The sequence below is a fragment of the Podarcis raffonei genome, chromosome 2, assembly GCF_027172205.1.
Source record: "Podarcis raffonei isolate rPodRaf1 chromosome 2, rPodRaf1.pri, whole genome shotgun sequence".
Taxonomy (NCBI): domain Eukaryota; kingdom Metazoa; phylum Chordata; class Lepidosauria; order Squamata; family Lacertidae; genus Podarcis; species Podarcis raffonei.
The window spans coordinates 20,600,853-20,611,747 of record NC_070603.1 but is presented as its reverse complement, the minus strand read 5'-3'; the positions used below and the strand labels follow the sequence as shown (position 1 = coordinate 20,611,747).

The 10,895-nt window shown below is 44.1% G+C and overlaps 1 protein-coding gene across 1 annotated transcript in view; it reads right to left on the bottom strand.

The window, feature by feature from the left end:
* Positions 1 to 547: 547 nt before the first annotated feature.
* The window catches only part of LOC128409655 (uncharacterized), a 52,887-nt gene continuing 42,539 nt past the window's right edge, over positions 548 to 10,895 (bottom strand). Inside the window, exon 4 of the mRNA XM_053380219.1 lies at positions 548 to 1,657. The gene's annotated coding sequence lies outside the window, so the exon portion shown is untranslated. The remainder of the gene's footprint in view (positions 1,658 to 10,895) is intronic.

Here is a 10,895-nt window from a genome sequence, read left to right as displayed (position 1 = left end):
ATGTTCAATGTATTACAGTATTTTAATATCTTTTTGGAAGCCGCCCAAAGTGGCTGGGGAAGCCCAGCCAGATGGGCGGGGTATAAACAAATTATTATTATTATTATTATTATTATTATTATTATTATTAACCACTCTGGGAAGTGTAGCACTGTGATGGGAATAGGGGTCCCCTAACAGCTCTTAGCACCCTTAACCCTTAACCAGCTACAGCTCCCAGAATGCTTTGGGGGAAGCCATGACTGCTTAAAGTGGTATGATCCTGCTTTAAATGCATCGTGCAAATGGGACCAGTGTTTGTGTGCATGTTCTTTCTCTGTGTGTCAGAAGGGTGAGATGGGGGGTTTGAAAGTGACCGAGGGGCAGCGAGAGAAGAAACTAGAAGAGATGCGCTCTCTCAAAACTCCACTGGCCCCAAAAGCTTGGCAACCCCAATCTACCTCACAGGGTAGTCGTTGCGATGGAAAAAACACACTGAATGACCCCAAATATGTGATCCCAACCTTCTTGGAGGAGCATCAGGGTACAAATGCACGGGACAAAGGCGTACATAAATAAAATTTATTTTAAATAAAAAGTAAAGAGTTATTTTGTCAGCTGTACTTTCAAGCCATTTGGCACATGGCAATTGCCAACGTTATTGCCCTGTTATGTCTAGTGGTCAGACATGCAAGGAAGTCGGTTTCTGCACATGTGTCCTGAGTCGATAGGGAGTCATGTTGCATAAGTGGTTCTCAAGTCCCTTTCCAGCAGCCCGGGCTGCACATGTCTGGCCCTATCAGACAATCAGATATAGTAAAGGTAAAGGAACCCTGGATGCTTAGGTCCAGTCAAATGCGACTATGGGGTTGTGATGCTCATCTCGCTTTCAGGCCGAGGGAGCCGGCGTTTGTCCACGGACAGCATTCCGGGTCATGTGGCCAGCATGACTAAACCGCTTCTGGTGCAACAGGACACCATAACAGAAGCCAGAACACATGGAAATGCCATTTACTTTCCCGCCACAGCGGTACCTATTTATCTACTTGCACTGGTGTGCTTTCAAACTGCTAGGTTGGCAGGAGCCGGACCAGAGCAACAGGAACTCACTCTGTCGCGGGGATTCGAACTGCCAACCTTCAGATCGGCAAGCCGAAGAGGCTCAGTGGTTTAGACCACAGCACCACCCGCGTCCCCAGATCAGTTGTGTAGGAATGGTGGGGTACTCCCTCCCATACGCCTCTCCCAAATAAAAACCTGAACAGCCTTGCAGCTTCTCTGATCAGATGATACACAAACAGTTCGTGATGGTGGCCAATGACAGCAGTGCTTTCTAGGCTAATCTAAAGTACCTGTTCTGAGGTGTTCTGTCGTTATGCCTCTGGGATAGAGCTGCTTTGATCTGTCAGCTGGCAACAGAAATCGGAATACCCCATCTCCAGCTAACAGCCAGCTAAATGATGAATGAGCCACGAAGAACGGGATTCGTTCTGTTACAGATATGCCCTCATTGCAACTAACTGCAGGACCCAAACACAGTTTTCAGACATTAAAGCCCAATATACATTCAATGGCATACAAAAAAGACCATCTCGCATGCAGTGTAACTTCTCTGGCATGGAGGCGAGATACGACGCTCCGTACAGTCTCCCAGATTGACAGCCGTGTTTCATGAGCCCTGTGGACCAACAAAAGGATAAAACAGATTAGATTCTGGAAAAAGCCTAGGAAGCGTCCCAAAATCATGTGCGTTTTCTGGGACTTCCCTGCTAACATTACATCATAAACAAGGCTATATGCATTGCCACCATGCAAATCCAGAAATGGTACTGGATAACGAATCTGACCATTTAAATGCTAAGGCAAAGGTTGCAAAATTGCATGACAGTATGCAGACTCTGCCTGGCAAAAAGCAGAAGCCACAAGGGAAGAAATGACATGTGATTTCTAAGCAGTCAGTGGGCAGAGCATCAATGTCTTGCATTGTCTCTCCTCATGACTAGTAGAAGCAGGGGGAAAGCATGCAAATTGAATATATGCAGACTTATTAAAGTGTTTCCATGATGAGCAAGTGATAAATCCTGATCCCCAGTAGCTATAAGGCACACAAGGACTTCTGATGAGGAAATGAGGTCCATGCTGCATTCTCCAAGATGGATGTGAAGGGGGAGGGAGAGGGGATACCCCCCCCCCGTTCTCCTATGGACCTCCTGCGACTCAACTATACAGCTGCAAATATGTTTGAAGTGTGTTTTAAGCGCATTATACAAATGTGACACTAGGTGGCAATGGCGAGCTACTGGCAATTCCATATATATTTTAAAACTTTTTTTTCAAAAAAAACAATTTTCACAGCATTTATATATATGTGTGTGTAGATTCAGCCCAAGTATGCCTCAGAACCCTTTAAGAGCAGGGTAACTATTTGAGTAGCAGCACACTTGGCAAACTTAAGGCTTGGTAAGCAAAGGGGTCTCACATCATAATCTTTTGAAATCTGTGAAAAGCTTTGGGGAAATCCAGGATGATAATCAATCAATTGGGAGATGTGGTCTCCTGCATTATGTGTATGAAAAGGGGTGTGTCTATCTATCATCTATCTATCATCTATCTATCATCTATCTATCTATCTATCTATCTATCTATCTATCTATCATCTATCATCTATCATCTATATCTATCTATCTATCTATCTATCTATCTATCATCTATCTATATCTATCTATATCTATCTATCTATCATCTATCTATCTATCTATCTATCTATCTATCTATCTATCATCTATCTATCATCTATCTATATCTATCTATCTATCTATCTATCTATCTATCTATCTATCTATCTATCTATCTATCATCTATCTATCTATCTATCTATCTATCTATCATCTATCTATCTATATCTATCTATCTATCTATCTATCTATCTATCTATCTATCTATCATCTATCTATCTATCTATCATCTATCATCTATATCTATCTATCTATCTATCTATCTATCATCTATCTATCTATCTATCTATCTATCTATCATCTATCTATATCATCTATCTATCTATCATCTCCAAGAGTCACATTTTATTCTACCAGCCCAAATTAATACGAAATTAGTGTTGCTTGGCTGAAAAGAAAAGAAGGTAAGGGCGAAGGCAGGGGTGATATTTAGAAATCACAGCAGGGTCTTCTTCATCTATGACATGAACTTCCCCCCAGCTTTCCAATTTGCGTGACAGCTATACATCAACGAAGCTGAACCCTTGGTTAGCCATTGATCCAGCTCCTCCCCACATTTTTGGCAGTCTTCAAGCCTTAAAAACAAAACACAATGCTACATGTACACATTTTTCTGGTCCTTCTGTGCCTTGCTAAATAAAGAACGCAGAAACATTTTTTAAAAATGCAACATTGCTCTGGGGATTTGGGTACCAAAGTGCGTGCCAACCATCAATATCCAAAGATGAGTATTGAAACTTGAAAAACTGGTTTTAGGAAGAAAAAAAGAAAGAAAAGAACCCTGAAAGGGGAAAAGGACTAATTTGCATGAAATGCAACAAGAATGCTACCGAATGAGCACCACATTCCTTTCAATAGTATATCTGTCTACAATTGAAAGGTTTTGAGAATTTGGGGAGCAGGTGGGTCAGGTGAACTAATATCAGTGTACTGGATGAAGCAAAGATCACCAGTGTTGAAGCAATGATTCTTCAACATCAACTTCGCTGGACTGGTCATGTTGTATGGATGCCTGATGATCGTCTTCCAAAGCAACTATTCTATTTCGAACTTAAAAATGGAAAGCGTAATGCTGGTGGTCAACAAAAGAGGTTTAAAGACTGTCTCAAGGCAAATTTTAAGAAATGTAGTATAAACACCAACAACTGGGAAACACTGGCTTGTGAGCACTCCAATTGGAGAACAGCCTTTACCAAAGGTGTCATGGACTTTGAAGACACTCGAACTCAGAACACAAGGAAAAATATGCTAAGAGGAAGGCACACTTGGCAAATCCACACCATGATCAACTCCCATCCAGGAACCAATGTCCCCACTGTGGAAGGACGTGTGAACCCAGTATTGGCCTCCACAGTCACTTACGGACTCGTTTTTAAAACCATGTTTATGGAAGACAATCTGACTTGGCACTGAAGAAGAACACGCCTTTCAATATTATATCTATCTACAATTGAAAGGTTTTGAGAAACAATTTGGGGAGCGCATGGGAAACTTGCACCAAGAACAGCAAAGCATAATGACAAAACTTGAGGCTTTTTATTATCTTTATTTATTTTTTATTTATTAAATTTCTATACCGCTCTATACCCAGAGGTCTCAGGGTGGTTCGCAAAATGAAATCGCAATATAAAAGCACAATATGCATATTCAAAATAAAAACAGAAACAACTCAATAATCCCCCCCCAAAAAAACCCCCACATTGGATCTCAATCAGCCAAAGGCATGGTTAAAGGGAAACATTTTTGCCTTTTATTTGCTGTTAAAGGTAGGATTGCTGCTCTTCTTTGACGTCCTGGGGCCATCCAGTGCCGGGCTTTGATTTTCTTACCAAAATTGGATACTCACCTTTGAAAGCCTCTTTCCGCTGACGATCACAGCTGAACATTGCAAGAACAATAAGGATTTTTAGGGGCATTATGACTGGGTTAGTAAAACACAGCTGCCCCTGAAAGTCCCTCATTTTTCTTGCTGCCTCTCATCCGTCCGTCCTGTCCCTAGGAGCTAGGAGAGTTGAAAGATTTTGCTTTCTTTTGGCATGCCAATGACGAGACAGCGAGCTTGGTATTTACCCAGCCATTTTGCAAACTGCCAGCCTGAATCAGAATTTAGCAATGAACTGCAACATGGGGAACTTGGCAAAGTTCAAGATCTTTTTTTATTTTGTTTTAAGCGTTATTGCACATTCCCACCTGACCCAGTTAATTTCAAGGGCTATGGGCAGATATCTGTGTGCGTCCCTTGGAGTAAGCAAACAAACAGGTAGACTACTAGAATCATAAAATCATATAATTATAGAGTTGGAAAGGACCACACAAGTTATCTAGTCCAACCCCCTGTAATGCAGGAATCTTTTGCCCAAGGTGGGATTTGAACCCAGACCCTGAGATTAAGAGTCACATGCTCTACTGACTGAACTATCTTAGGAAACACTACACTCTTTTCTCCTGCGCATGTAATCTCTTGGTTGCTGTTGCTGTGAGGAGAATTTTGAGTAGCCAACTGGCCTCCTTGAGGAGAGCTGTGTACAGTGGTACCTCAGTTTAAGAATAGCCCTGTTTACGAACTATTTGGTATGCGAACTCCGCAAAACCGGAAGTAGTGTCCCGGTTAGCGAACTTTACTTCGGTCTACGAACGGAAGCCGAACGGTGGAAGGTCACCGGTGGCCGGGAGGCCTCATTAGGGAAAGGGCACCTCGGTTTAAGAACGGCTTTGGTTTAAGAACGGACTTCTGGAACGGAGACCGAGGTACCACTGTATTTGTGCTTGCAACGTGATGCTGTAATAAAAGAACTATAAATATATCAAATTAATTAATTCATATCTGTGAAGTTACCGAAGGGAGACAAGGACTCTCCGTGCCTGGCACAGGGGAACATATAGAGGACTACCCTAGTCCCTCTAGTCCACTGACCGCACACCATCATTCTTCCTCCAACTCCTGCTCCTTTCCACTGTCCCGCATCTCTATCCCATCTCTGACTGCTCACACTCCACCCCAGAACCTTCAGCTCTGCCTTGCAGGAGACACAAAATCCCACAAATCACTACCCCGGGATTAGACCCTGGCCCTGCGACCTCATCCACCCACTCCTCGGAGCCCTGCCCGTCCCTGACAAGTGAATATCAATAATAATTGCTGGATTGATTTCTCTTCTGGACATGGAATGAATAAGCAAGCATCGGCAATTTCTTTCCTTGCTTCCGCCGGAATTCTCTGACATCCCCTCAATTTTGCTACCTGCAAATAGTAGCGGCATTTTTGGGGGTGGTGGTGGTGGTGTTTGCAGCCATTTTGGCTCAGCCCTCAAATCTGGGTTCTTTGTCATATGTTTATCTCATATTTGATATATAATTTCCTGACCCCCGTCTGCCCTAAAACTAGACGTTTTTAAGCACGGCTTGCCCAACGGCTTGAAGAAGGGGTGGGGTGTTATTTTGTTGTTTTTATTGTTACGTTGATTATTTGTGTTTTATATTGTGATTTTATCTTGCAAACCTCCCTGAGACCTGCAGGTATAGGGTGGTATACAAATTTTGATGATGATGATGTCAAAGCACCCACCACTGTCTATTGTCTTCTATAAGCAAAGATTGCGTTAAACTGCAGCTTCCAGGAATATTGTTGCAGTAGCTATAACGTGGTGGTCCTTTTAGTGGAGAAGTGGATCTCTTTCCTGGTGAAAGGAGCACTCAGCTTGCCAAGTTGCGAGTTCCGAAAGACTCAGCTGATCAGCTGTGAAACTGTAGTTAAATTTAAAGATTTTTGTTTGTTTGTTTGTTTCTTGCTCAAGAGCATACTAATCAGTCAAGGGTATTTGCTAATCACTGTTCTCTGAGCAGATTGATTTTTTTTCTCCCCCTTCCTGCGAGCACGCATATTGCAATTACATATGTACTATATAAGCTAGTGTCAGAGGCACGGGGAAATCCTGCCTTGCCCATCGCTGCAATGCAACCATCTGAATAAATTAATCAAGCTCACCTGTGCTTTTATCAAGTTTAATTTGCTTCATTAAACACCACACGCTTTTAACAGCACGCGTAGCGGCAGAACGTGGCTAGACTCAAATACTGAAGTAAATGGGATGCCACAGCTGCAATTGCATCTTTTGGGTTCCATTGTTCTTTTCCTGACCACATTCTTTTAAAAGACCCACCACATCCTCTGCTCCCATGATTATCACCACTATTCCTCACTTATATTGCTTCTGGTAAGAAGAAGAAGAGTTTGGATTTGATATCCCGCTTTATCACTACCCGAAGGAGTCTCAAAGCGGCTAACATTCTCCTTTCCCTTCCTCCCCCACAACAAACACTCTGTGAGGTGAGTGGGGCTGAGAGACTTCAAAGAAGTGTGACTGGCCCAAGGTCACCCAGCAGTTGCATGTGGAGGAGCGGGGAAGCGAACCCGGTCCCCCAGATTACGAGTCTACTGCTCTTAACCAGTACACCACACTTTAAGAGAGAAAACAGTCCTTAAAAGTGCCACGACAGGGCAGTATAATGCTTGTAAAAATAAATAAATGATTGTAGTAGCAGTATTTAGTTATTAAAGGAATCATGGAATTGTTTAGATATACTTTACTGCTGTGCAGACCCACTAGGTAAAGGTAAAGGGACCCCTGACCATTAAGGTCCAGTCGTGGCCGACTCTGGGGTTGTGGTGCTCATCTCGCTTTATTGGCCGAGGGAGCCGGCGTACAGCTTCCGGGTCATGTGGCCAGCATGACTAAGCCACTTCTGGCGAACCAGAGCAGCTCACAGAAACGCTGTTTACCTTCCTACTTGCACTTTGAGGTGCTTTCGAACTGCTAGGTTGGCAGGAGCAGGGACCGAGCAACGGGAGCTCACCCCGTCGTGGGGATTCGAACCACGACCTTCTGATCGGCAAGTCCTAGGCTCTGTGGTTTAACCCACAGCGTCACCTGTGTCCGTGCAGACCCACTAGAAAGATGCAAATAAGTGTTATATAGTTGTATAAATCAGTATTAATTTGTGATGGTGTAAATTTTCTACAAAGTTATTTTGACGAACTTCAGTCTGAGCCATGCACTGTGGAATATTATCTTTTTTTTTTTTTTAAAAAAGGCCATGTGAAGAGAAGCAATACAATATGCTGTCATCTACCAGAATAACCGGATTCATAAAGAATGAAACCTTGGTTCAGATCAGACATACTGTAACGAATTGTCAGCCTGGGTAGCTCAGTTGGTTAGACCGTGATGCTGATAGTATCAAGGTTGCAGGTTCGATCCCTGTTTGGGGCAGCTGCATATTCCTGCATTGAGGGGTTGGACTAGATGATCCTCAGGGTCCCTTCCAATTCTACGATTCTATGAATCCCAGTCCAACAAACTACGGTTTAGTGGACCAGGAATGAACCATGTGATGTGTGTAGGCTTCCGACTCTTTCCTCCCTTCCCTGCCTAATTTCTCTTCTGCACCCTAACACAGTACAGTGGTACCTCGGGTTAAGAACTTAATTCGTTCTGGAGGTCTATTCTTAACCTGAAACTGTTCTTAACCTGAAGCACCACTTTAGCTAATGGGGCCTCCTGCTGTCACTGTGCCGCCGCTGCACGATTTCCGTTCTCATCCTGAAGCAAAGTTCTTAACCCGAGGTAGTATTTCTGGGTTAGCGGAGTCTGTAACCGGAAGCGTATGTAACCTGAAGCGTATTTAACCCGAGGTACCACTGTACAGTGGTATCTTTGGTTACTTAATCCATTCTGGAGGTCTGTTTGTAACCCAAAACCGCTCGTAACATGAGGTACACTTTCGCTAATGGCGCCTCCCGCTGCTGTCACGCTGCCAGTGCGCGATGTCTGCTCGCATCCTGGGGCAAAGTTCGCAACAAGGGGCATCTACTTCCGGGTTAGCGGAGCTCATAACCCACAGTGTTTGCAAGGAGGACGGTATGTAATACGAGGTTCCATTGTACTTCTAAGGTTTGTTAAACCCCTTTCTCCTGCGACAATCAGGAAACTGTTCGATTTAACTAATACTTACAAACCCAGCAATCAAATTATTGTTTGCTATCCTGGATTAGGAATTGGTTAAACTCAGGCCTAGGCAAACTCGGCCCTTCAGATGTTTTGGGACCACTGGTCCTGTTAGCTAGGGATGATGGGAGTTGTAGTCCCAAAACATCTGGAGGGCCGAGTTTGCCTGGGCCTGGTTAAACTTAACACCGTTTCCTGGTTCAGATTTACGGGAGTGGGTAGGATGTTCTGAGCACATGAGGAATTCCCTAAAATAGGTGGTGACCCCAAAACTGAGGGCAAGCAAGTCTCCCTAGCTTGCAAAAACAGTAACTGCAGAAAGAGCTGCTATCAAACAATTTTGTAGCATTCTGAATGCAGAAAGGATATTAGGCCATAACTGCTTCCTGGGTCAGTCTGAAACCATCCAATCCACATTGTTTCCAGCCGGGCCTTGCCAGATGTTTCTGGGAAGCTTAGAAGCAGAAAATCATGTGATTTTCAGCCACTGTTCCACTTCTTCTGAACACAGAGGTCCTATTTCACTACCAAGCCACTGTTAGACCGACCCTCTGTAGATGTATCCAATCCCTTTTTGAAAGGCCAACCCAATCTGCAGCTTTACCACATTTTCGAAACAAAGATGTATTATGGCTCAGGTCCAAAGAATTCTAGGCACATGATGGGACGTTCTTGCCTTCCCTCCCCGCTGAAGCTCTTCGTAACTACCAAAATGTAGCTGCTGAGAGCTGAGAAGCCCTTTAGAGCGGGATTCATAGAATCATAGAATCATAGAATCATAGAGTTGGAAGAGACCACAAGGGCCATTGAGTCCAACCCCCTGCCAAGCAGGAAACACCATCAGAGCACTCCTGACATATGGTTGTCAAGCCTCTGCTTAAAGACCTCCAAAGAAGGAGACTCCACCACACTCCTTGGCAGCAAATTCCACTGTCGAACAGCTCTTACTGTCAGGAAGTTCTTCCTAATGTTTAGGTGGAATCTTCTTTCTTGTAGTTTGGAACCATTGCTCCGTGTCCGCTTCTCTGGAGCAGCAGAAAACAACCTTTCTCCCTCCTCTATGTGACATCCTTTTATATATTTGAACATGGCTATCATATCACCCCTTAACTTCCTCTTCTCCAGGCTAAACATGCCCAGCTCCCTTAGCCGTTCCTCATAAGGCATCGTTTCCAGGCCTTTGACCATTTTGGTTGCCCTCCTCTGGACACGTTCCAGTTTGTCAGTGTCCTTCTTGAACTGTGGTGCCCAGAACTGGACACAGTACTCCAGGTGAGGTCTGACCAGAGCAGAATACAGTGGCACTATTACTTCCCTTGATCTAGATGCTATACTCCTATTGATGCAGCCCAGAATTGCATTGGCTTTTTTAGCTGCCGCGTCACACTGTTGGCTCATGTCAAGTTTGTGGTCAACCAAGACTCCTAGATCCTTTTCACATGTAGTGCTCTCAAGCCAGGTGTCACCCATCTTGTATTTGTGCCTCTCATTTTTTTTGCCCAAGTGCAATACTTTACATTTCTCCCTGTTAAAATTCATCTTGTTTGTTTTGGCCCAGTTCTCTAGTCTGTCAAGGTCGTTTTGAAGTGTGATCCTGTCCTCTGGGGTGTTAGCCACCCCTCCCAGTTTGGTGTCATCTGCAAATTTGATCAGGATTCAAAGCGGCATGAAAGGCTGTATTTGGAATGCAAAACTGGGAATCCTTCTACCCATAAGCAGAAGCTGTCACCAAGGTATGAGGTTCTTTGGGTGCTGGACCTGGTCTCTCTGTTGTTTCCAGGGACGGGAAACTGGATAATGTTGAACCCCAACTCTGGTCAACCCCCAAACAGCATGACTCACAGTTAGGATGGATGGGAGTTGTAGCAACATCTAGAAGGCCAAAGTTCCTCCCATCCCGTTGTATACAGTATGCAAAAGGGCTTCCTTTTGTCTGATCTGAACCTATTGTTCATTAACCTAATTGTCTCATGCAAGTAAACTGGTGCTATAGCAAAAGGATATTTGTCTCCATCTAGTCTCTGCACGGATGCGGGTGGCCCTGTGGGTTAAACCACAGAGCCTAGGACTTGCCGATCAGAAGGTCGGCAGTTCGAATCCCCGTGACGGGGTGAGCTCCCATTGCTCAGTCCCTGCTCCTGCCAACCTAGCAGTTTGAAAGCACGTCAAAGTGCAA